General features: G+C 49.5%; 1 protein-coding gene across 1 annotated transcript in view; it reads right to left on the bottom strand.

The window, feature by feature from the left end:
* LOC138641344 (uncharacterized) overlaps nucleotides 1-23598 on the bottom strand; it is a 209749-nt gene extending 186151 nt beyond the window's left edge. The window contains exon 1 of the mRNA XM_069728907.1: nucleotides 23578-23598. The gene's annotated coding sequence lies outside the window, so the exon portion shown is untranslated. The remainder of the gene's footprint in view (nucleotides 1-23577) is intronic.
* Between the last annotated feature and the right edge of the window lie 1104 nt (nucleotides 23599-24702).

Genomic DNA, 24702 nt, shown 5'->3' with positions numbered 1-24702 from the left:
GCAATTTCTCCACTCAATTTCTAGCATTGACCCTGGGCTCCAACACCGCCAGTTGCTGCCCGGAAGTGCTGTCTGCACAGTCAACAGTTGCTCCTCTGTTATTGGGGTTCAGTAACGCCAGCTACCCCCCTGATCTGTGCGTGGCAGTTTTGCCACTCAGTTTCTAGCATTGACCCTGGGCTCCAACACCGCCAGTTGCTGCCGGAAGTGCTGTCTGCACAGTCTACAGTTTCTCTTCTCTAATTTGGGTTCAGTAATTCCAGCTGCTCCCCTGCTGTGTGTGCGGCAGTTTCTCCACTCAATTTCTAGCATTGACCCTGGGCTCCAACACCGCCAGTTGCTGCCCGGAAGTGCTGTCTGCACACTCAACTATTTCTCCTCTGTTATTGGGGTTCAGTAACGCCAGCTACACCACTTCTGTGTGTGCGGCAGTTTTGCCACTCAGTTTCTAGCATTGACCCTGGACTCCAACACCGCCAGTTGCTGCCCGGAAGTGCTGTCTGCACAATCAACAGTTGCTCCCCTGTTATTGAGGTTTAGTAACGCCAGATGCTCCCATGCTGTGTGTGCGGCAATTTCTCTACTCAGTTTCTAGCATTGACCCTGGGCTCCAACACCGCCAGTTGCTGCCCGGAAGTGCTGTCTGCACACTCAACAGTTTCTCCTCTGTTATTGGGGTTCAGTAACGTCAGCTGCTCCCCTGCTGTGTGTGCAGTAATGTCTCCTGCTCCCTCCACACTAAAACTACAACAGATATAAAACTTGCTCCAATTAGGCCTCCGCCTACACTGTGCTTCTAGCATTGACCTTGGACTCCAACACCGCCAGTTGCTGCCCGGAAGTGCTGTCTGCCCAGTCAACATTTGCTCCTCTTTTATTGGGGTTCAGTAATGCCAGCTGCTCCCCTGCTGTGTGTGCATCAATTTCTCCACTCAATTTCTAGCATTGACCCTGGGCTCCAACACCGCCAGTTGCTGCCCGGAAGTGCTGTCTGCACAGTCAACAGTTGCTCCTCTGTTATTGGGGTTCAGAAATGCCAGATGCTCCCCTGCTGTATGTGCAGAAATTTTTCCACTCAGTTGCTAGCATTGACCCTGGTTTCCAACACCGCCAGTTGCTGCCCGGAAGTGCTGTCTGCACAGTCAACAGTTTCTCCTCTATTATTGGGGTTCAGTAACGCCAGCTGCTCCCCTGCTGTGTGTGCGGCAATTTTACTATTCAGTTTCTAGCATTGACACTGGGCTGCAGCACCGCCAGTTGCTGCTCGGAAGTGCTGTCTGCAAAGTCAACAGTTGTTCCTCTGTTATTGGGGTTCAGTAATGCCAGCTGCTCCCCTGCCATGTGCGCCAATTTCTCCACTCAGTTTTTAGCATGTACCCTGGGCTCCAACACCGCCAGTTGCTGCCCGGAAGTGCTGTCTGCACAGTCAACATTTGCTCCTCTGTTATTGAGGTTCAGTAACTCCAGCTGCTCTCGTGCTGTGTGCGCGGCATTTTCTCCACTCAATTTCAAGCATTGACCCTGGGCGCCAACACTGCCAGTTGCTGCCCGGAAGTCCTGTCTGCAAAATCAACAGTTGGTCCTCTGTTATTGGGGTTCAGTAACGCCAGCTACTCCCCCGCTGTGTGCGTGGCAGTTTTGCCACTCAGTTTCTAGCATTAACCCTGGGGTGCAACGCCGCCAGTTGCTGCCCGGAAGTGCTGTCTGCACAGTCAACAGTTTCTCCTCTGTTATTGGGGTTCAGTAACGGCAGCTGCTCCCATGCTGTGTGTGCGTCAATTTCGCCACTCAGTTTCTAGCATTGACCCTGTGCTCCAGCATCGCCAGTTGCCGCCCGGAAGTGCTGTCAGCACAGTCAACAGTTGCTCCTCTGTTATTGGGGTTCAGGAACGCAATCTGCTCCCCTGCTGTGTGTGTGACAATTTCTCCGCTCAGTTTTTAGCATTGACTCTGGGCTCCAACACCACCAGTTGCTGCCCAGAAGTGCTGTCTGCACAGTCAACAGTTTCTCCTCTGTTATTGGGGTTCAGTAACGCCAGCTGCTCCCCTGCTGTGTGTGCAGCAATGTCTTCTGCTCCCTCCACACTTAGACAACAACAGATAATAAACTTGCTCCAATTAGGCTTCGGCCTACACTCTGCTTCTAGCATTGGTCCTGGACTTTAACACCACCAGTTGCTACCTGGAAGTGCTGTCTGCAGACACAACAATTGCTCCTCTGTAATTAGGGTTCAGTAACGCCAGCTGGTCCCCTGCTGTGTGTGCAGCAATTTCTCCACTCAGTTTCTAGCATTGACCCTGGGCTCCAACACCGCCAGTTGCTGCCCAGAAATGCTGTCTGTACAGTCAACAGTTGCTCCTCTGTTATTGGGGCTCAGTAATGCGAGCTGCTCCCCTGCTGTGTGTGCAGCAATATCTCCACTCAGTTTCTAGCATTGACCTTGGGCTTCAACACCGCCAGATGCAGCCCGGAAGAGTTGTCTGCACAGTCAACAGTTGCTCCTCTGTTATTGGGGTTTAGTAACACCAGCTACTTCCCTGCTGTGTGTGCAGCAATTTCTCCACTTAGTTTCTACCATTGACCCTGGGCTCCAACACCGCCAGTTGCTGCTCGGAAGTGCTGTCTGCACAGTCAACAGTTTCTCCTCTGTTATTGGGGTTGAGTAACGCCAGCTGCTCCCCTGCTGTGTGTGCGGCAATGTCTTCTGCTCCCTCCACAATTAGACAACAACAGATAAAAAACTTGATCCAATTAGGCCTCGGCCTACACTCTGCTTCTAGCATTGACCTTTGGCTTCAACACCACCAGTTGCTGCCAGAAGTGCTGTCTGCACAGACAACAGTTGCTTCACTGTAATTAAGGTGAGCGTGGCAATTATTTTACTCAGTTTCTAGCATTGACCCTGGGCTCCAACATCGCCAGTTGCTGCCCAGAAATGCTGTCTGCACAGTCAACAGTTGCTCCTCTGTTATTGGGGCTCAGTAACGCCAGCTGCTCCCCTGCTGTGTGTGCAGCAATATCTCCACTCGGTTTCTAGCATTGATCTTGGGCTTCAACACTGCCAGATGCAGCCCGGAAGAGTTGTCTGCACAGTCAACAGTTTCTCCTCTGTTATTGGGGTTCAGTAACGCCAGCTGCTCCCCTGCTGTGGGTGCGGCAACTTCACCATTCAGTTTATAGCATTTACCCTGGACTTCAGCACCACCAGTTGCTGCCCGGAAGTGCTGTCTGCACAGTCAACAGTTGTTCCTCTGTTATTGGGGTTCAGTAATGCCAGCTGCTCCCCTGCTGTGTGCAGCAATTTCTCCACTCAGTTTCTAGCATGTACCCTGGGCTACAACACCGCCAGTTGCTGCCCGGATGTGCTGTCTGCACAGTCAACAGTATATCCGCTGTGTTTGGGGTTCAGTAATGCCAGCTGCTCTCCTGCTGTGTGTGCAGCAATGTCTCCTGCTCCCTCCACACTAAAACTACAAGAGATATAAAACTTGCTCCAATTAGGCTTCTGCCTACACTGTGCTTCTAGCATTGACCTTGGGCTTCAACACCGCCAGTTGATGCCCGGAAGTGCTGTCTGCACAGTCAACAGTTGTTCCTCTGTTATTGGGGTTCAGTAATGCCAGCTGCTCCCCTGCTGTGTGCGGCAATTTCTCCACTCAGTTTCTAGCATTTACCCTGGGCTACAGCACCGCCAGTTGCTGCACGGAAGGGCTGTCTGCACAGTCAACAGTTGTTCCTCTATTATTGGGGTTCAGTAACGCCAGCTGCTCCCCTGCTGTGTGAAGCAATATCTCCACTCAGTTTCTAGCATTGACCTTGGGCTTCAACACCGCCAGATGCAGCCCGGAAGAGTTGTCTGCACAGTCAACAGTTGCTCCTCTGTTATTGGGGTTCAGTAACGCCAGCTGCTCCCATGCTGTGAGCGCGGCAATTACTCCACTCAGTTTCTAGCATTGACCCTGGGCTCCAACATCGCCAGTTGCTGCCCAGAAATGCTGTCTGCACAGTCAACAGTTGCTCCTCTGTTATTGGGGCTCAATAACGCCAGCTGCTCCCCTGCTGTGTGTGCAGCAATATCTCCACTCAGTTTCTAGCATTGACCTTGGGCTTCAACACCGCAAGATGCAGCCCGGAAGAGTTGTCTGCACAGTCAACAGTTGCTCCTCTGATATTGGGGTTCAGAAACGCCAGCTGCTCCCATGCTGTGAGCGCGACAATTTCTCCGCTCAGTTTCTAGCATTGACTCTGGGCTCCAACACTGCCAGTTGCTGCCCAGAAGTGCTGTCTGCACAGTCAACAGTTTCTCCTCTGTTATTGGGGTTCAGTAACGCCAGCTGCTCCCCTGCTGTGTGTGCGGCAATGTCTTCTGCTCCCTCCACACTTAGACAACAACAGATAAAAAACTTGCTCCAATTAGGCTCCGGCCTACACTCTGCTTCTAGCATTGACCCTTGGCTTCAACACCACCAGTTGCTGCCCAGAAGTGCTGTCTGCATAGACAACAGTTGCTTCACTGTAATTAAGGCTCATTAACGCCAGCTGCTCCCCTGCTGTGTGTGCAGCAATTTCTCCACTCAGTTTCTAGCATTGACCCTGGGCTCCAACACCGCCAGTTGCTGCCCAGAAATGCTGTCTGTACAGTCAACAGTTGCTCCTCTGTTATTGGGGTTCAGTAACGCCAGCTGCTCCCTTGCTGTGTGTGCAGCAATATCTCCACTCAGTTTCTAGCATTGACCTTGGGCTTCAACACTGCCAGATGCACCCCGGAAGAGTTGTCTGCACAGTCAACAGTTTCTCCTCTGTTATTGGGGTTCAGTAACGCCAGCTGCTCCCCTGCCGTGGGTGTGGCAATTTCTCCACTCAGTTTCTAGCATTGATCCTGGGCTCCAAAACCGCCAGTTGCTGCCCGGAAGTGCTATCTTCACAGTCAATAGTTGATCCTCTATTATTGGGGTTCAGTAACGCCAGCTGCTCCCCTGCTGTGTGTGTGGCAATTTCACCTTTCAGTTTCTAGCATTTACCCTGGGCTACAGCACCGCCAGTTGCTGCCCAGAAGTGCTGTCTGCACAGACAACAGTTGCTTCACTGTAATTAAGGCTCAGTAACGCCAGCTGCTCCCCTGCTGTGTGTGCAGCAATTTCTCCACTCAGTTTCTAGCATTGACCCTGGGCTCCAACACCGCCAGTTGCTGCCCAGAAATGCTGTCTGTACAGTCAACAGTTGCTCCTCTGTTATTGGGGCTCAGTAATGCCAGCTGCTCTCCTGCTGTGTGTGCAGCAATATCTCCACTCAGTTTCTAGCATTGACCTTGGGCTTCAACACCGCCAGATGCAGCCCGGAAGAGTTTTCTGCACAGTCAACAGTTGCTCCTCTGTTATTGGGGTTCAGTAATGCCAGCTGCTCCCCTGCTGTGTGTGTGGCAATTTCACCATTCAGTTTCTAGCATGTACCCTGGGCTACAGCACCGCCAGTTGCTGCCCGGAAGTGCTGTCTGCACAGTCAACAGTTGCTCCTCTGTTATTGGAGTTCAGTATTGCCAGCTGATCCCCTGATGTGTGTGCAGCAATTTCTCCACTCAGTTTCTAGCATTGACCCTGGGCTCCAACACCACCAGTTGCTGCCCGGAAGTACTGTCTGCACAGTCAACAGTTGCTCCTCTGTTTTTGGAGTTCAGTATTGCCAGATGCTCCCCTGCTGTGTGTGCAGCAATTTCTCCACTCAGTTTCTAGCATTGACCCTGGGCTCCAACACCGCCAGTTGCTGCCGGAAGTGCTGTATGCACAGTCTACAGTTTCTCTTCTCTAATTTGGTTCAGTAATTCCAGCTGCTCCCCTGCTGTGTGTGCGGCAGTTTCTCCACTCAGTTTCTAGCATTGACCCTGGGCTCCAACACCGCCAGTTGCTGCCGGAAGTGCTGTCTGCACAGTCTACAGTTTCTCTTCTCTAATTTGGGTTCAGTAATTCCAGCTGCTCCCCTGCTGTGTGTGCGGCAGTTTCTCCACTCAGTTTCTAGCATTGACCCTGGGCTCCAACACCGCCAGTTGCTGCCGGAAGTGATGTCTGCACAGTCTACAGTTTCTCTTCTCTAATTTGGGTTCAGTAATTCCAGCTGCTCCCCTGCTGTTTGTGTGGCAATTTCACCATTCAGTTTCTAGCATTTACCCTGGGCTACAGCACCGCCAGTTGCTGCCCGGAAGTGCTGTCTGCACAGTCAACCTTTGCTCCTCTGTTATTGGGGTTCAGTAACGCCAGCTGCTCCCATGCTGTGAGCGCGTCAATTACTCCACTCAGTTTCTAGCATTGACCCTGGCTCCAACATTGCCAGTTGCTGCCCAGAAATGCTGTCTGCACAGTCAACAGTTGCTCCTCTGTTATTGGGGCTCAGTAACGCCAGCTGCTCCTCTGCTGTGTGTGCAGCAATATCTCCACTCAGTTTCTAGCATTGACCTTGGGCTTCAACACTGCCAGATGCAGCCCGGAAGAGTTGTCTGCACAGTCAACAGTTTCTCCTCTGTTATTGGGGTTCAGTAACGTCAGCTGCTCCCCTGCTGTGGGTGCAGCAATTTCTCCACTCAGTTTCTAGCTTTAACCCTTGGCTCCAACACCGCCATTTGCTGCCCAGCAGTGCTGTCTGCACGCTCAACAGTTTCTCCTCTGTTATTGTGGTTCAGTAACGCAATCAGCTCCCCTGCTGTGTGTGTGCGGCAATTACTCCACTCAGTTTCTAGCATTGACCTTGGGCTCCAACACCGCCAGTTGCTGCCCAGATGTGCTGTCTGCACAGTCAACAGTTTCTCCGCTGTGTTTGGGGTTCAGTAACGCCAGCTGCTCTCCTGCTGTGTGTGCAGCAATATCTCCTGCTCCCTCCACACTAAAACTACAAGAGATTTAAAACATGCTCCAATTAGGCCTCCGCCTACACTGTGCTTCTAGCATTGATCTTGGGCTCCAACACCGCTAGTTGCTGCCCGGAAGTGCTGTCTGCACAGACAACAGTTGCTCCTCTGTTATAAGGTTTTAGAAATGCCAGCTGCTCCCCTACTGTATGTGTGGAAATTTTTCAACTCAGTTTCTAGCATTGATCCTGGGCTCCAACACCGCCAGTTGCTGCCCGGAAGTGCTATCTTCACAGTCAACAGTTGCTCCTCTGTTATTGGGGCTCAGTAATGCCAGCTGCTCCCCTGCTGTGTGTGCAGCAATATCTCCACTCAGTTTCTAGCAATGACCTTGGACTTCAACACCGCCGGATGCAGCCCGGAAGAGTTGTCTGCACAGTCAAGAGTTGCTCCTCTGTTATTGTGGTTCAGTAACGCCAGCTGCTCCCATGCTGTGTGTGCAGCAATTTCTCCACTCAGTTTCTAGCATTGACCCTGGGCTCCAACACTGCCAGTTGCTTCCCAGAAATGCTGTCTGCACAGTCAACAGTTGCTCCTCTGTTATTGGGGTTCAGTAACGCCAGCTGCTCCCTTGCTGTGTGTGCAGCAATATCTCCACTCAGTTTCTAGCATTGACCTTGGGCTTCAACACTGCCAGATGCAGCCCGGAAGAGTTGTCTGCACAGTCAACAGTTTCTCCTCTGTTATTGGGGTTCAGTAACGCCAGCTGCTCCCCTGCCGTGGGTGCGGCAATTTCTCCACTCAGTTTCTAGCATTGATCCTGGGCTCCAAAACCGCCAGTTGCTGCCCGGAAGTGCTGTCTTTACAGTGAACAGTTGCTCCTCTGTTATTGGAGTTCAGTATTGCCAGCTGATCCCCTGATGTGTGTGCAGCAATTTCTCCACTCAGTTTCTAGCATTGACCCTGGGCTCCAACACCACCAGTTGCTGCCCGGAAGTACTGTCTGCACAGTCAACAGTTGCTCCTCTGTTTTTGGAGTTCAGTATTGCCAGATGCTCCCCTGCTGTGTGTGCAGCAATTTCTCCACTCAGTTTCTAGCATTGACCCTGGGCTCCAACACCGCCAGTTGCTGCCGGAAGTGCTGTATGCACAGTCTACAGTTTCTCTTCTCTAATTTGGTTCAGTAATTCCAGCTGCTCCCCTGCTGTGTGTGCGGCAGTTTCTCCACTCAGTTTCTAGCATTGACCCTGGGCTCCAACACCGCCAGTTGCTGCCGGAAGTGCTGTCTGCACAGTCTACAGTTTCTCTTCTCTAATTTGGGTTCAGTAATTCCAGCTGCTCCCCTGCTGTGTGTGCGGCAGTTTCTCCACTCAGTTTCTAGCATTGACCCTGGGCTCCAACACCGCCAGTTGCTGCCGGAAGTGATGTCTGCACAGTCTACAGTTTCTCTTCTCTAATTTGGGTTCAGTAATTCCAGCTGCTCCCCTGCTGTGTGTGTGGCAATTTCACCATTCAGTTTCTAGCATTTACCCTGGGCTACAGCACCGCCAGTTGCTGCCCGGAAGTGCTGTCTGCACAGTCAACAGTTGCTCCTCTGTTATTGGGGTTCAGTAACGCCAGCTGCTCCCATGCTGTGAGTGCGTCAATTACTCCACTCAGTTTCTAGCATTGACCCTGGCTCCAACATTGCCAGTTGCTGCCCAGAAATGCTGTCTGCACAGTCAACAGTTGCTCCTCTGTTATTGGGGCTCAGTAACGCCAGCTGCTCCTCTGTTGTGTGTGCAGCAATATCTCCACTCAGTTTCTAGCATTGACCTTGGGCTTCAACACTGCCAGATGCAGCCCGGAAGAGTTGTCTGCACAGTCAACAGTTTCTCCTCTGTTATTGGGGTTCAGTAACGTCAGCTGCTCCCCTGCCATGGATGCAGCAATTTCTCCACTCAGTTTCTAGCTTTAACCGTGGGCTCCAACACCGCCAGTTGCTGCCCGGAAGTGCTGTCTGCACACTCAACAGTTTCTCCTCTGTTATTGTGGTTCAGTAACGCAATCTGCTCCCCTGCTGTGTGTGCGGCAATTACTCCACTCAGTTTCTAGCATTGACCCTGGGCTCCAACACCGCCAGTTGCTGCCCGGATGTGCTGTCTGCACAGTCAACAGTTTCTCCGCTGTGTTTGGGGTTCAGTAACGCCAGCTGCTCTCCTGCTGTGTGTGCAGCAATATCTCCTGCTCCCTCCACACTAAAACTACAAGAGATTTAAAACATGCTCCAATCAGGCCTCCGCCTACACTGTGCTTCTAGCACTGATCTTGGGCTCCAACACCGCTAGTTGCTGCCCGGAAGTAACATAGTAACATAATATCATAGTTAGTAAGGCCGAAAAAAGACATTTGTCCATCCAATTCAGCCTATATTCCATCATAATAAATCCCCAGATCTACGTACTTGTACAGAACCTAATAATTGTATGATACAATATTGTTCTGCTCCAGGAAGACATCCAGGCCTCTCTTGAACCCCTCGACTGAGTTCGCCATCACCACCTCCTCAGGCAAGTAATTCCAGATTCTCACTGCCCTAACAGTAAAGAATCCTCTTCTATGTTGGTGGAAAAACCTTCTCTCCTCCAGACGCAAAGAATGCCCCCTTGTGCCCGTCACCTTCCTTGGTATAAACAGATCCTCAGCGAGATATTTGTATTGTCCCCTTATATACTTATACATGGTTATTAGATTGCCCCTCAGTCGTCTTTTTTCTAGACTAAATAATCCTAATTTCGCTAATCTATCTGGGTATTGTAGTTCTCCCATCCCCTTTATTAATTTTGTTGCCCTCCTTTGTACTCTCTCTAGTTCCAATATATCCTTCCTGAGCACCGGTGCCCAAAACTGGACACAGTACTCCATGTGCGGTCTAACTAGGGATTTGTACAGAGGCAGTATAATGCTCTCATCATGTGTATCCAGACCTCTTTTAATGCACCCCATGATCCTGTTTGCCTTGGCAGCTGCTGCCTGGCACTGGCTGCTCCAGGTAAGTTTATCATTAACTAGGATCCCCAAGTCCTTCTCCCTGTCAGATTTACCCAGTGGTTTCCCATTCAGTGTGTAATGGTGATATTGATTCCTTCTTCCCATGTATATAACCTTACATTTATCATTGTTAAACCTCATCTGCCACCTTTCAGCCCAAGTTTCCAACTTATCCAGATCCATCTGTAGCAGAATACTATCTTCTCTTGTATTAACTGCTTTACATAGTTTTGTATCATCTGCAAATATCGATATTTTACTGTGTAAACCTTCTACCAGATCATTAATGAATATGTTGAAGAGAACAGGTCCCAATACTGACCCCTGCGGTACTCCACTGGTCACAGCGACCCAGTTAGAGACTATACCATTTATAACCACCCTCTGCTTTCTATCACTAAGCCAGTTACTAACCCATTTACACACATTTTCCCCCAGACCAAGCATTCTCATTTTGTGTACCAACCAATTGTGCGTCACGGTATCAAACGCTTTGGAAAAATCGAGATATGCCACGTCCAATAACTCACCGTGGTCCAGCCTGTAGCTTACCTCTTCACAAAAACTGATTAGATTGGTTTGACAGGAGCGATTTCTCATAAACCCATGCTGATATGGAGTGAAACAGTTATTCTCATTGAGATAATCCAGAATAACATCCCTCAGAAACCCTTCAAATATTTTACCAACAATAGAGGTTAGACTTACTGGCCTATAATTTCCAGGTTCACTTTTAGAGCCCTTTTTGAATATTGGCACCACATTTGCTATGCGCCAGTCCTGTGGAACAGACCCTGTCGCTATAGAGTCCCTAAAAATAAGAAATAATGGTTTATCTATTACATTACTTAGTTCTCTTAGTACTCGTGGGTGTATGCCATCCGGACCCGGAGATTTATCTATTTTAATCTTATTTAGCCGGTTTCGCACCTCTTCTTGGGTTAGATTGGTGACCCTTAATATAGGGTTTTCATTGTTTCTTGGGATTTCACCTAGCATTTCATTTTCCACCGTGAATACCGTGGAGAAGAAGGTGTTTAATATGTTAGCTGCGGAATATGTTAGCGCTATATAAAAATAAAGATTATTATTATTATTATTAGCTTTTTCCTCGTCATCTACAACCATTCTTTCCTCACTATTTTTTAAGGGGCCTACATTTTCAGTTTTTATTCTTTTACTATTGATATAGTTGAAGAACAGTTTGGGATTAGTTTTACTCTCCTTAGCAATGTGCTTCTCTGTTTCCTTTTTGGCAGCTTTAATTAGTTTTTTAGATAAAGTATTTTTCTCCCTATAGTTTTTTAGAGCTTCAATGGTGCCATCCTGCTTTAGTAGTGCAAATGCTTTCTTTTTACTGTTAATTGCCTGTCTTACTTCTTTGTTTAGCCACATTGGGTTTTTCCTATTTCTAGTCCTTTTATTCCCACAAGGTATAAACCGCTTACACTGCCTATTTAGGATGTTCTTAAACATTTCCCATTTATTATTTGTATTCTTATTTCTGAGGATAGTGTCTCAGTCTACCAGATTAAGGGCATCTCTAAGCTGGTCAAACTTTGCCTTCCTAAAGTTCAGTGTTTTTGTGACTCCCTGACAAGTCTCCCTAGTGAAAGACAGGTGAAACTGCACAATATTGTGGTCGCTATTTCCTAGATGCCCAACCACCTGCAGATTTGTTATTCTGTCAGGTCTATTAGATAGTATTAGGTCTAAAAGTGCTGCTCCTCTGGTTGGATTCTGCACTAATTGTGAAAGATAATTTTTCTTGGTTATTAGCAGAAACCTGTTGCCTTTATGGGTTTCACAGGTTTCTGTTTCCCAGTTAATATCCGGGTAGTTAAAGTCCCCCATAACCAGGACCTCATTATGGGTTGCAGCTTCATCTATCTGCTTTAGAAGTAGACTTTCCATGGTTTCTGTTATATTTGGGGGTTTGTAACAGACCCCAATGAGAATTTTGTTACCATTTTTCCCTCCATGAATTTCGACCCATATGGACTCGACATCCTCATTCCCTTCGCTAATATCCTCCCTTAAAGTGGACTTTAGACAAGACTTTACATAGAGACAAACCCCTCCTCCTCTCCGATTTTTACGATCCTTTCTAAACAGACTGTAACCCTGTAAGTTAACTGCACAGTCATAGCTTTGATCTAACCATGTCTCGGTTATTCCCACTATGTCAAAGTTACCTGTAGATATTTCTGCTTCTAGTTCTTCCATCTTGTTTGTCAGGCTTCTGGCGTTTGCGAGCATGCAGTTTAGAGGATTTTGTTTTGTTCCAATCTCCTCGCTGTGGATTGTTTTAGAAATGTTCTTACCTCCCATCTGAGTATGTTTTCCTGGGTCTTCTTTGTTCAAGTCTAATGTTTTTCTTCCCGTCCCCTCTTCTTCTAGTTTAACGCCCTCCTGATGAGTGTAGCGAGTCTTCTGGCGAATGTGTGTTTCCCAGGTTTGTTAAGGTGTAGTCCGTCACAGACAACAGTTGCTCCTCTGTTATTAGGTTTCAAAAATGCCAGCTGCTCCCCTACTGTATGTGTGGAAATTTTTCAACTCAGTTTCTAGCATTGATCCTGGGCTCCAACACCGCCAGTTGCTGCCCGGAAGTGCTATCTTCACAGTCAACAGTTGATCCTCTGTTATTGGGGTTCAGTAATGCCAGCTGCTCCCTTGCTGTGTGTGTGGCAATTTCACCATTCAGTTTCTAGCATTTACCCTGGGCTACAGCACCGCCAGTTGCTGCCCGGAAGTGCTGTCTGCACAGTCAACAGTTGTTCCTCTGTCATTGGGGTTCAGTAACGCCAGCTGCTCCCCTGCTGTGTGCGGCAATTTCTCCACTAAGTTTCTAGCATTGACCCTGGGCTCCAACACTGCCAGTTGCTGCCCAGAAATGCTATCTGCACAGTCAACAGTTGCTACTCTGTTATTGGGGCTCAGTAACGCCAGCTGCTCCCCTGCTGTGTGTGCAGCAATATCTCCACTCAGTTTCTAGCATTGACCTTGGGCTTCAACACCGCCAGATGCAGCCCGGAAGAGTTGTCTGCACAGTCAACAGTTGCTCCTCTGTTATTGGGGTTCAGTAACGCCAGCTGCTCCCATGCTGTGAGCGCGGCAATTACTCCACTCAGTTTCTAGCATTGACCCAGGCCTCCAACACCACCACTTGCTGCCGGGAAGTGCTGTCTGCACAGTCAACAGTTGCTCCTCTGTTATTGGGGTTCAGTAACGCCAGCTACTCCCATGCTGTGTGCGCGGCAATTTCTCCACTCAGTTTCTAGCATGTACCCTGGACTCCAACACCGCCATTTGCTGCCCGGAAGCGCTGTCTGCACTGTCAACAGTTGTTCCTCTGTTATTGGGGTTCAGTAATGCCAGCTGCTCCCCTGCCGTGTGCGCCAATTTCTCCACTCAGTTTCTAGCATGTAACCTGGGCTTTAACACCACCAGCTGCTGCCCGGAAGTGCTGTCTGCAGAGACAACAGTTGCTCCTCTGTAATTAGGGTTCAGTAATGCCAGCTAGTCCCCTGCTGTGTGTGCGGCAATTTCTCCACTCAGTTTCTAGCATGTACCCTGGGCTACAACACCGCCAGTTGCTGCCCGGAAGTCCTGTCTGCACAGTCAACAGTTGCTCCTCTGTTATTGGGGTTCAGTAACGTCAGCTGCTCCCCTGCTGTGTATGCGGCAATTTCTCCACTCAGTTTCTAGCATTTAACCTGGGCTCCAACACCTCCAGTTGCTGCCTGGAAGTGCTGTCTGCACAGTCAACAGTTGCTCCTCTGTTATTGGGGTTCAGTAACGCCAGTTGCTCCCCTACTGTGTGTGCGGCAATTTGTCCACTCAGTTTCTAACATTGACCCTGGGCTCCAACACCACCAGTTGCTGCCCGGAAGTGCTGTCTTCACAGTCAACAGTTGCTCCTCTGTTATTGGGGTTCAGTAATGCCAGCTGCTCCCCTGCCGTGTGCACCAATTTCTCCACTCAGTTTCTAGCATGTACCCTGGGCTTTAACACCACCAGTTGCTGCCCGGAAGTGCTGTCTGCAGAGACAACAGTTGCTCCTCTGTAATTACGTTCAGTAATGCCAGCTGGTCCCCTGCTGTGTGTGCAGCAATTTCTCCACTCAGTTTCTAGCATTGACCCTGGGCTCCAACACTGCCAGTTGCTACCCAGAAATGCTGTCTGCACAGTCAACAGTTGCTCCTCTGTTATTGGGGCTCAGTAACGCCAGCTGCTCCCCTGCTGTGTGTGCAGCAATATCTCCACTCAGTTTCTAGCATTGACCTTGGGCTTCAACACCGCCAGATGCAGCCCAGAAGAGTTGTCTGCACAGTCAACAGTTGCTCCTCTGCTATTGGGGTTCAGTAACGCCAGCTGCTCCCATGCTGTGAGCGCGGCAATAACTCCACTTAGTTTCTAGCATTGACCCAGGCCTCCAACACCACCACTTGCTGCCGGGAAGTGCTGTCTGCACAGTCAACAGTTTCTCCTCTGTTATTAGGGTTCAGTAACGCCAGCTGCTCACCTGCTGTGTGTGCAGCAATTTATCCACTCCTGTTCTTGCATTGACCCTGGGCTCCAACACCGCCAGTTGCTGCCCGGATGTGCTATCTGCACAGTCAACAGTTTCTCCTCTGTGTTTGGGGTTCAGGAACGCCAGCTGCTCCCCTGCTGTGTGTGCAGCAATTTATCCACTCAGGTTCTGGCAATGACCCTGGCCTCCAACACGGCCACTTGCTGCCGGGAAGTGCTGTCTGCACAGTCAACAGTTTCTCCTCTGTGTTTGGGGTTCAGGAACGCCAGCTGCTCCCCTGCTGTGTGTAGCAATGTCTTCTGCTACCTCCACAATTAGACAACAACAGATAAAAAACTTGCTCCAATTAGGCCTCGGCCTACACTCTGCTTCTAGCATTGACTCAGGGCTTCAAAACCACCAGTTGCTGCCCGGAAGTTCTGTCTGCACAGTCAACAGCTGCTCCTCTGTTATTGGGGCTCAGTAATGCCAGCTGCTCCCCTGCTGTGTGTGCAGCAATTTCTCCACTCAGTTTCTAGCATTGACCCTGGGCTCCAACATTACCAGTTGCTGCCCAGAAGTGCTGTCTGCACAGTCAACAGTTGCTCCTCTGTTATTGGGCTCAGTAACGCCAGCTGATCCGCTGCTGTATGTTCAGCAATATCTTCACTCAGTTTCTAGCATTGACTTTGTGCTTCAACACCACCAGATGCAGCCCGGAGGAGTTGTCTGCACAGTCAACAGTTGCTCCTCTGTTATTGGGGTTCAGTAATGCCATCTGCTCCCATGCTGTGTGTGCGGCAATTTCTCCACTCACTATCTAGCATTGACCCTGGGCTCCAACACTGCCACTTGCTGCCCGGAAGTGCTGTCTTTACAGTCAACAGTGGATCCTCTGTAATTGGGGTTCAGTAACGCCAGCTGCCCCCTGCTATGTGTGCAGCAATGTCTCCTGCTCCCTCCACACTAAAACTACAACAGATATAAAACTTGCTCCAGTTAGGCCTCCGCCTACACTGTGCTTCTAGCATTGACCTTGGGCTCCAACACCGCCAGTTGCTGCCCAGAAGTTCTGTCTGCACAGACAACAGTTGCTCCTCTGTTATTAGGTTTCAGAAATGCCAGCTGCTCCCCTACTATGTGTGGAAATATTTCAACTCAGTTTCTAGCACTGACACTTGCCTCCAACACCGCCAGTTGCTGACCGGAAGTGCTATCTTCAAAGTCAACAGTTGCTCCTCTGTTGTTGGGGTTCAGTAACACCAGCTGCTCCCCTGCTGTGTGTGCATTAATTTCTCCACTCAGTTTCTAGCATTGACCCTGTGCTCCAACACTGCCAGTTGCTGACCGGAAGTGCTGTCTGCACAGTCAACAGTTGCTCCTCTGTTATTGGGGTTCAGTAACGCAATCTGCTCCCCTGCTGTGTGGTTAACAATTTCTCCGCTCAGTTTCTAGCATTGACCCTGGGCTCCAACACCGCTAGTTGCTGCCCGGAAGTGCTGTCTGCACAGTCAACAGTTTCTCCTCTGTTATTGGGGTTCAAAAATGCCAGCTGCTCCCCTACTGTATGTGCGGAAATTTTTCCACTCAGTTTCTAGCATTGACCCTGACCTCCAGCACCGCCAGTTGCTGCCCGGAAGTGCTGTCCGCAAAATCAACAGTTTCTCCTCTGTTATTGGGGTTCAGTAACGCAATCTGCTCCCCTGCTGTATGTGCAGCGATTTATCCACTCAGTTTCTAGCATTGACCCTGGGCTCCAACACCGCCAGTTGCTGCCCTGAAGTGCTGTCTGCACTCTCAACAGTTTCTCCTCTGTTATTGGGGTTCAGTAACGCAATCTGCTCCCCTGCTGTATGTGCAGCAATTTATCCACTCAGTTTCTAGCATTGACCCTGGGCTCCAAAACCGCCAGTTGCTGCCCGGAAGTGCTATCTTCACAGTCAACAGTTGATCCATAGTTATTGGGGTTCAGTAACGCCAGCTGCTCCCATGCTGTGTGTGTGGCAATTTCACCATTCCGTTTCTAGCATTTACCCTGGGCTACAACACCGCCAGTTGCTGCCCGGAAGTGCTGTCTGCACAGTCAACAGTTACTCCTCTGTTATTGGGGCTCAGTAACGCCAGCTGCTCCCCTGCAGGGTGTGCAGCAATATCTCCACTCAGTTTCTAGAATTGACCTTGGGCTTCAACACCGCCAGATGCAGCCCGGAAGAGTTGTCTGCAGTCAACAGTTGCTCCTCTGTTATTGGGGTTCAGTAATGCCAGCTGCTTCCCTGCTGTGTGCGGCAATTTCTCCACTCAGTTTCTAGCATGTACCCTGGGCTCCAACACCGCCAGTTGCTGCCCGGAAGTGCTATCTGCACAGTCAACAGTTGATCCTCTGTTATTGGGGTTCAGTAACGCCAGATGCTCCCATGTTGTGTGTGCGGCAATTTCTCCACTCAGTTTCTAGCATTGACCCTGGGCTCCAACACCGCCAGTTGCTGCCCTGAAGTGCTGTCTGCACTCTCAACAGTTTCTCCTCTGAGTTTGGGGTTCAGTAACGCCAGCTGCTCCCCTGCTGTGTGTGTTGCAATGTCTTCTGCTCACTACACAATTAGACAACAACAGATAAAAAACTTGCTCCAATTAGGCCACGGCCTACACTCTGCTTCTAGCATTGACCCTGGGCTTCAACACCACCAGTTGTTGTCCGGAAGTGCTGTCTGCACAGACAACAGTTGTACATCTGTAATTGGGGTTCAGTAACGCCAGCTGCTCCCCTGCTGTGTGTGCAGCAATTTCTCCACTCATTTTCTAGCATTGACTCTGGGCTCCAACATTGCCAGTTGCTGCCCAGAAGTGCTGTCTGCACAGTCAACAGTTGCTCCTCTGTTATTGGGGCTCGGTAACGTCAGCTGCTCCCCTGCTGTGTGTGCAGTAATATTTCCACTCAGTTTCAAGCATTGACCTTGTGCTTCAACACCGCCAGATGCAGCCCGGAAGAGTTGTCTGCATAGTAAACAGTTGCTCCTCTGTTATTGGGGTTCAGTAACACCAGCTGCTCCCATGCTGTGTGTGCAGCAATTTCTCCACTCAGTTTCTAGCATTGACCCTGGGCTCCAACACAGCTACTTGCTGCACGGTAGAGGTGTCTGCACACCCAACAGTTTCTGCTCTGTTATTGGGGTTCAGTAACACCAGCTGCTCTCCTGCTGTGTGTGCAGCAATGTCTCCTGCTTCCTCCACACTAAAACAACAACAGATATACAACTTCCTCCAATTAGGCCTCCGCCTACACTGTGCTTCTAGCATTGACCTTGGGCTCCAACAGCGCCAGTTGCTGCCTGGAAGTGCTATTTCCACAGACAACAGTTGCTCCTCTGTTATTAGAATTCTGAAATGCCAGCTGCTCCCCTACTGTATGTGCGGAAATTTTTCCACTCTGTCTCTAGCATTGACCCTGGCCTCCAACACGGCCAGTTGCTGCCCAGAAGTGCTATCTTCACAGTCAACATTTGATTCTCTGTTATTGGGGTTCAGTAACGCCAGCTGCTCCCCTGCTGTGTGTGTGGAAATTTCATTATTCAGTTTCTAGCATTTACCCTGGGCTACAGCACCGCCAGTTGTTGCCCGAAAGTGCTGTATGCACAGTCAACAGTTGTTCCTCTGTTATTGGTGTTCAGTAACGCCAGCTGCTCACCTGCTGTCTGTGTAACAATGTCTCCTGCTCCCTCCACACTAAGACTACATCAGATATAAAGCTTGCTACAATTAGGTCTTAGCCTACAATCTGCTTCTAGCATTGACACTTGTCTCCAACACCGCCAGTTGCTGCCTGGAAGTGCTGTCTGCACAGTCAACAGTTGCTCCTCTTTTTATTGGGGTTCAGTAACGCCAGCTGCTCCCCTGCTGTATGTGCAGCAATTTCTCCACTCAATTTCTAGCATTGACCCTGGGCTCCAACACCGCCACTTGCTGCCCGGAAATGCTGTCTGCACAGTCAACAGTTGCTCCTCTGTTATTGGGGTTCAGTAATGCCAGCTGCTCCCCTGCTGTGTGTGCGGCAATTTCTCCACTCATTTCGTAGCAATGACCCTGGGCTCCCACACTGCCAGTTGCTGCCCTGAAATGCTGTCTGTACAGTCAACAGTTTCTCCTCCGTTATTGGGGTTCAATAACGCCAGTTGCTCCCATGCTGTGTGTGCGGCAATTTCTCCACTCAGTTTCTAGCATTGACCCTGGGCTCCAACACCGCCAGTTGCTGCCCGGAAGTGCTGTCTGTACAGTCTACAGTTTCTCTTCTGTTATTGGGGTTCAGTAATGCCAGCTGCTTTTCTGCTGTGTGTGCAGCAATTTCTCCACTCAGTTTCTAGCATTGACCCTGGGCTCCAACACTGCCAGTTGCTGCCCGGAAGTGCTGTCTGCACAGTCAACAGTTGATCCTCTGTTATTGGGGTTCAGTAACGCCAGCTGCTTTCCTGCTGTGTGTGCAGCAATTTCTCCACTCAGGTTCTCGCATTTACCGTGGGCTCCAATACCGCCAGTTTCTGCCCAGAAGTGCGGTCTGCACAGTCAATGGTTGCTTCTCTTTTATTGGGGTTCAGTAATGCCATCTGCTCTCCTGCTGTGTGTGTGGCAATTTCTCCACTCAGTTTCAAACATTGACCCTGGGCTCCAACACCTCCAGTTGCTGCCTGGAAGTGCTGTCTGCACAGTCAAAAGTTGCTCCTCTGTTATTAGGGTTCAGTAACGCCAGCTGCTCCACTGCTGTGTGCGCGGCAGTTTTGCCACTCAATTTCTAGCAATGACCCTAGGCTCCAAAACCATCAGTTGCTGCCCGGAAGTGCTGTCTGCACAGTCTACAGTTTCTCTTCTGTTATTGGGGTTCAGTAATGCCAGCTGCTCCCCTGCTGTGTGCGCGGCAGTTTTGCCACTCAGTTTCTAGCATTGACCCTGGGCTCCAACACCAGATGCTGCCCGGAAGTGCTGTCTGCACAGTCAACAGTTGATCCTCTGTTATTGGGGTTCAGTAACGCCAGATGCTCCCATGCTGTGTGTGCGGCAATTTCTCCACTCAGTTTCTAGCATTGACCATGGGCTCCAACTCCGCCAGTTGCTGCCCTGAAGTGCTGTCTGCACACTCAACAGTTTCTCCTCTGTTATTGGGGTTTAGTAACGCCAGCTGCTCCCCTGCTGTGTGTGCAGCAATGTCTCCTGCTCCCTCCACAATAAAACTACAACAGATATAAAACTTGCTCCAATTAGGCCTCCGCCTACACTGTGCTTCTATCATTAACCTTGGGCTCCAACACCGCCAGTTGGTGCCCGGAAGTGCTTTCTGCACAGACAACAGTTGCTCCTCTGTTATTGGGGTTCAGAAATGCCAGCTGCTCCCCTGCTGTATGTGCGGAAATTTTTCCAGTCAGTTTCTAGCATTGACCCTGGCCTCCAACACCACCAGTTGCTGCCCGGAAGTGTTTTCTGCACAGTCAACAGTATCTCCTCTGTTATTGGGGTTCAGTAACGCCAGCTGCTCCCCTGCTGTGTGTGCGGCAATTTCACCACTCAGTTTCTAGCATTGACCCTGGGCTTCAACACCTCCAATTGCTGCCTGGAAGTTCTGTCTGCACAGTCAACAGTTGCTCCTCTGTTATTGGGGTTCAGTAACGCCAGCTACTCCCCTGCTGTGTGCGCTGCAGTTTTGCCACTCAGTATCTAGCATTGACCTGGGCTCCAACACCGCCAGTTGCTGCCCGGAAGTGCTGTCTGCACAGTCAACAGTTGTTCCTCTGTTATTGGGGTTCAGTATTGCCAGCTGCTTCCCTGCTGTGTGCGGCAATTTCTCCTCTCAGTTTATAGCCTTGACCCTGGCCTCCAACACCGCCAGTTGCTGCCCGGAAATGCTGTCTGCACAGTCAACAGTTGCTCCTCTGTTATTGGGGTTCAGTAACGCCAGCTGCTCACCTGCTGTATGTGTGACAATGTCTCCTGCTCCCTCCACACTAATACTACATCAGATATAAAGCTTGCTACAATTAGGCGGATGGGGTAATCAGAGACCACCTTGATATAGCCTTATAATTCATATACATGATTCCTTGACTAACAGAATATGTTTCAACATGTCTCAGGTCTCTGCTAAGTCATACCTGCTGACTATTGATTATCAATTAGAGTTGTTGACAGGGTGAGGGTAATTACATGGACCTTTAGCCCCTACGTGCCTGAACCCAAATACCCTCTTATGTAAGGATCACCTGATGAATTAATGATAGTTTCATATGTAATAAACAGCTGATTTGCGCACAAACATGATGTATACACCTACTCAAAAGTGTATATAACTGAATTTCCTTTCTGGAATAAAGCACGGCTTGATACAGATCTCCATCTGTCCGTGTCCGTCACTTCTCTGGAGAAACTCACACATTTGGAAGCCATCCAATATCCCTGAGGGTCTGACTTGCAGACCGCCCTAACATTTTGGTCTCCCTGGGTGGGCGGCCACAACGGAAGACCACCAATATCTGGAAGTCCGCCACACCGCAGACCTGAGACCAAGGACACACAGACAATCCCGGGAAGGTAAGAACCATTAGTTTCTTACAAACTCTGTGTCTTCATCTGTCTCATAATCTGCTGCCGACCTCCAGGTATGCTATAGTTAGGTCTCCTACAAGGCCGTCCATATTGTTTGGCAAAGAACCATAAAATATCCTACTTGATACTTTAAAGGCATATTGGATTGGTTGATTTTATGTGCTGCTATCTCTGTTATATGTCTTGTTATATGTCTAGCATATGACTGAAGAGTGCATGAGTGTGTGAATTCACCCGTGAGGAGACGTCCTCTTGAGTGATAGAGATACGGTGTAAAAAGCCAGTTGAATTGGGATAGGACCTCTGCAGTTCCCTACGGTGACTCCTTGGGGCATCCTGGGTCAGAGGTCAAGTCTGTCTGTGTCTATCTGTCCTTGCACGCACAAACTGCCCTTCCCTACATGGTGCTTGCAGGTCGGGAGAGAATTTTGGTCACATTAATCTGCCTGCTGTTAGCTAGTTTTGTTCTCTGGTTAATATATAGGGTTTCTGTATATGCCATACTACGACTGAAGGAGGTGCCCTTAGATAGACCAGGAGGCCTGAGTGGGATTAGTGAGTGACGCTGCGGCGGTCACAAGGGCAAAATCACTAATCATTGTCCCCTGCATGCCTATTGGCTGAGTATTTAGCATAAGAACAGAGCAGCAGAGAGGAGAGGGGACTTAGGGGTTAACACACCCCAGCACTGATACGTGAGTGCGGGGTCACTAAGTTGTTACGAGGTAGAGGCCGTGAGAGGTGGGCACAAAAGAGGCTACACATTAGATAACAGTGAGATATCAGTGTCAGTCAGGAAGACCAGAGAACGCAGAGAAAGAGAGAAAGAGCAGGCAGAAATGGGGAACATAGATAGTAAAGAGCACAGGGAGGGTTGCAGAGCCCATGAAATAGTGAAGAAAAGAAAAGGTAAAGTTGCTGAAAAGGACTCTAGTTAGTTGTTAAAAGGATTAGGAATGAAGAATGACCCGCTAGATTCTTTCCTCTGGGACTCAGCTCTAGCAGGGAGTATGGGATGGATTACGGATAATAAGTTATTGGTACAGACAAGGGCTTGGGCAGATGCAGCAAAAGAGTTAACAAGAGAAGGAGGATGGGTTAAGGTAGAAACACCGCAAGGAATGAGGTTCAGACAGAAAACAAAAATGCCTCCGCCATATCAACCCCATCTCACGGCTCCTGCTCTGCCAGGTCCGGAAGGGTGGGTGTGTGTGTGTGGACAGCAAAACCCCGACTGGCGTGAACAATGTTCTGCCTGCGGGAGACCAAGACCCTACGGGGCACCGACGACAGGACTTTATCCTGTCATCCACACACAGACTAGGACACAAGACCCTGGGCGCAATGTGACAATAAAATCAGAAAGAAACATAGGCACATCAGTAGATGACGGAGACTATCAACCTCCACTCCTCCACACCTTGGACAAAACTGGCGCTGTTGCAGCAACATCCACCCCCATGCGCACAACCACACCTATGATGACAACTGCCTCCCATTACAAACCATGGGGCCCAAAAGACCACATGACACTAGTCAAGGATGCACCAGACCCATATGACTTACCCATGGCCTTCTATAGATGGATGGTAGGATTGAATAATACCTGCACATGTACTTGGGTAGACTTAGAGACCATCTTGAGGGGGAAAATTGGGGACGCAAGAATGGAGTCAGTTCTGGATGCAATAAATAGGGCAGGGAGAGGATATGGTTTAGAACGAGACTTGGGAACACATTATGTCAGAACTGTGGAATCAGGAACAGACTTCCTACAGGGTCTACATGCATGGTGCCAGGACAGGATGGGGGAATCCACAATTTCTCTGCTAGACATAGTTCAAGGTCCTTATGATACAGTAGAACACTTCTGGGGGAACTTGAAGCTTAGACACGCAGATTTGGGCTATGGAGACATGGGGGAAGCAGGTAGGAGACTTTTCCATGGGGCATTCATGGCGGGGCTAAAGCCACAGCTCAGGCAGAAGGTCCAGGCAGCTAAACCCGACTGGAGAATATGCCAAATAGAGGAGTTGGTGCGGGTGGCAAAAGGGGTGGAATTAGATCAGAAGGCAAAGCAAGTACAGATACATTATGCGTCCAATGACATTCAGGGGTACGGGACAACTTCTACCAGAGGAGACCGGCGACAAATGAAGTGCTATAACTGTGGGAAGAGGGGGCACATGAGCCGTCAGTGTAGGGCACCCAGAAAGGAGACTCAGCCCAAGACGGACGCCCCAACCCAAAACCCACAATAGGAAACAGGCAACCCCGTAGCCATCTACCCCCTTAGGGCACCTACACACCGAAGCCCACAAGGGGTAGTCCCAGTACATCTCCCAGATGGTAGAAAAATCCCATTCCTGGTGGATACGGGGGCAGCAAAAACAGTAATCCGCCAGGAACATGTCAAATCATCAGACATATCAGATGACACCCTCTACACTCAAGGTTTTGAGGGACTGATCCAAGAATGCAAACTGACTAAACCACTGCCCCTCCGTTTAGTTGACCACACCTGCCTCGCTAGGCTGCTGATCAGTGACAAGTCACCTGTTAATTTGCTAGGTTCTGACGTACTACAGGCAATACAAGCACACATCATGTACGAACCTGACGGTACTGTTAAGTTGACAGCTGGGATTCCAGAAGCTGCGCTGTGCAAAGTGCTGGCGTGCCTGCATGTGTCTGACTCCCCCTCCCCTCCTGAAGCAGATGAATCACTAGCACAAGTCCCAGACTCGCTGTGGGCAAAGTCCAAAACTGGTATCGGACATATGCCTGTTCCTCCGGTAATGATTAACTTGAAATCAGGAGCAAAGCCAAATCAAGTTAGAAAGTACCCTTTAAGTGCTGCTCAGGAAGAAGCAATAGGGAAGAATATCACAGATCTAATTGCTTCGGGGGCCATAAAGCCTACAAAGTTTGTAGCAAACACTCAATTATTCCCAGTAAAGAAAAAGGGTAGGAAAGGGGAGCCGGTCACCTACAGAATGGTCCATGATCTCAGGGCCATAAATGCAGTCACTGAATTACTCACACCAGTGGTACCAAATCCACATACCATCATGTCACAGATTCCAATAACTGCAGCTTGCTTCACCTGCATTGACCTTGCAAATGCTTACTTCTCTATGCCGTTACACCATGACTGTCAATATCTTTTTGCTTTCACTTTCAGGGGCCAGCAGTATACTTGGATGGTGCTACCGCAGGGGGCTCACAACTCTCCCACCTTGTATATGGCTGCGTTGCAACTTGTTTTGCAGGATTGGATCATTCCACATGCTGAGGTAGTCCTACACCAGTATGTGGATGACCTGCTCCTTTGTGCCCCAGACAGAGATGTATGCTGTGAAGCTACAATCTCACTGCTCCTACATCTTGCTTCAAAAGGGTGTAAAGCTTCAAAGGAAAAGTTACAGTTTTGTCAACTAAAGGTTGTATTTCTGGGACATTGCATACCACAGGGAGCGCGCCACCTGACTGAGGACAGGAAAAAGGCAATTGAGCTGCTAAAACCTCCCACAGGGGTTCAATACCTACACACCTTTTTGGGATTAGCATCATATTGTAGGCCTTGGATTCGCTCAGCATCCATTCTCATGCAGCCACTCTATGATTGCCTACCCACACAGCCTTTTTACTTCAGGCAGGAGTAGTGTTGAGCATTCCGATACCGCAAGTATCGGGTATCGGCCGATACTTGCGGTATCGGAATTCCGATGCCGAATTCCG

The sequence above is a fragment of the Ranitomeya imitator genome, chromosome 6 (assembly GCF_032444005.1).
Source record: "Ranitomeya imitator isolate aRanImi1 chromosome 6, aRanImi1.pri, whole genome shotgun sequence".
Lineage (NCBI taxonomy): Eukaryota > Metazoa > Chordata > Amphibia > Anura > Dendrobatidae > Ranitomeya > Ranitomeya imitator.
The sequence above is the reverse complement of the archived record's forward strand: the minus strand, read 5'-3'. Positions and strand labels throughout refer to the sequence as shown.